The following is a 2,303-nucleotide window of genomic DNA, read 5'->3' as shown; positions in this document are numbered from 1 at the left end:
TTGATGTACTTCAATGTCTCATGATCAGTGTGAATGACAAATTCTCGTGAGATGAGGTAATGTTGCCAAGTCTCAAGTGCACGAATCAAAGCGAACATCTCCTTATCGTACGTTGGATAGTTTAAAGAAGCGCCACTTAACTTCTCGCTAAAGTATGTTAACGGACGACCTTCCTGCATGAGTACCGCACCAATGCCTATTCTGGAGGCATCGCATTCAACCTCAAAAGTTTTGGTGGAGTTTGGCAAGGCCAAAAGAGGTGCTTTTGTGAGACGATCTTTGAGTAGTTGAAACGTTTTTTCTTAAGCTTCGTTCCATTGGAACCCAACGTTCTTCTTGATCACCTCAGTGAGCGGGGCAGCGATGGTGCTAAAATCTTTGACAAATCGCCGGTAGAAACTAGCGAGTCCATGAAAACTACGAACATGGCCGGCGTTGGTCGGGGTTGGCCACTCATGGATTTCTTTCACCTTCTGTTGGTCAACTGTGATCCCCTTGCTATTGACAACATATCCAAGAAAGACAAGCTCATCAGTGCAAAAAGTGCACTTATTGAGGTTAGCATATAACTTTTCCGAATGAAGAGTTTCCGAAATTGACCTCAAATGTAATAAGTGATCATCCATTACTATAAATGAGTATATCATCAAAGTAAACAACAACAAACTTCCATGTGAATGACCTCAAAATATGGTTCATTAGCCTCATAAATGTACTAGGTGCATTTGACAGTCGAAAAGGCATAACTAACAATTCATATAAGCCATGCTTGGTTTTAAATGTTGTTTTCCATTCATCTCCTTCTTTCATGCGAATTTGGCGATATCCACTTTTTAAATCAATTTTAGAAAGAAAAAAAAATGAAAGAACCATGCAATTCATCTAAACGTGGGATTGGAAAAGGATATTTTACCGTGATTTGGTTAATGGCTCGACAATCAACACACATTCTCCACGTCCCATCTTTCTTAGGAACAAGCAAAACTGGTACGGCGCAAGGACTCATGCTTTCACGGATGTACCCTTTGGATAAGAGTTCATCTACCTGCCGTTGGAGCTCTTTTGTCTCATCGGGATTGGTACGGTAGGCTGGACGGTTGGGAATTGAGGCTCCATCGGTGAAATCAATTTGGTGTTCAATGCCTCGGATTGGCGGCAATCCGGGCGGAATGTCCTCGGGAATTACGTCCTCAAATCCTTGCAAAAGTGGCACAACACAAGATGGTAAATTTGATGAAGAGTTTAAAGTCAAAAATACCTTCTCTTTGAGGATGATCAGTAACATCGGTTGTCCGGATTGATGCGCTCTTTTTACCTCATTTTTTTGGCAAAAAAATTTCTTTTCTCTTTCTCTTTTTTTTTTCTTGTGATATACTCTCACTCTTATTTTTATCTCTTATTCTTTCCTCACGTGTTTGACTCTCAAGTGTTTGACGCTCAAGTGTTTGCACTTTCTCTCCCTCACATTTTTTTTGGGTACATTTGTGCCTGATCTTGGAGGACTTGTTTCGGAGTAAGCGGTGACAAGGTGATGTCGCGGAGGTTGTGGCGGAAAGTGTACTTGTTGGTGAAGCCGTTGTGGGATACCTTTCGGTCGAATTGCCATGGTCGGCTGAGTAGCACATGTGCGGCTTCCATCGGAACTATATCACAAAGGACCTCGTCTTCATACCTTCCAATTTTGAGTGGAACGACAACTTGGTGGGCGACCTTTACACCTCCACTATCGTTGAGCCATTGGAGCTTGTAAGGTCGTGGGTGGTTGATCATCAATAAAGCAAGCTTCTCGACCAAGGTAGTGCTTGCTACATTGGTACAACTACCTCCGTCAATGATCAATTACCTTGTCCTTTATGTAACATCGTGTTTGAAAGATGGTCTCTCGTTGAGCATTTTCCTCTTCCTTGGCGAGCATGCTTAAGGATAGTCGGGTGACAAGTGTAAGGCCATCGGGAGTGCAATCCAAGTCTTCTTCTTCGTTCTCTTCTTCTTCTTCCACCGATTCTTCGTCAGTTACATAATCTCCATTCTCCGTCAAAATCATAGTGCGCTTGTTCGGAAATTGGCTAGCCAGGTGCCCTCGGCCTTGGCACTTGAAACAATTTACGTCACTATTTTGAGAAGTGCCAGCGCCGGTCTTGTCTTGAGAACCACGAGAAAGTGTTGGCGTTGTCATTGGTGGAACTGCTACTTTGGAGGTTTCTGTTCCCTTTTCTTCTCGTTGTTGGTAGGGTGTCCTCCAAGGAGTCTTCTCCGGCATCTTGAACGATCGGTTGCTTCGTCTTCTTAATTGCTTCTCAATA

Source organism: Urtica dioica, chromosome 6 (assembly GCF_054948205.1).
Source record: "Urtica dioica subsp. dioica isolate 48M chromosome 6, U.dioica_male_clone48M_v1_H2, whole genome shotgun sequence".
Taxonomy (NCBI): Eukaryota; Viridiplantae; Streptophyta; class Magnoliopsida; order Rosales; family Urticaceae; genus Urtica; species Urtica dioica.
This window is presented reverse-complemented; position numbering follows the sequence as displayed.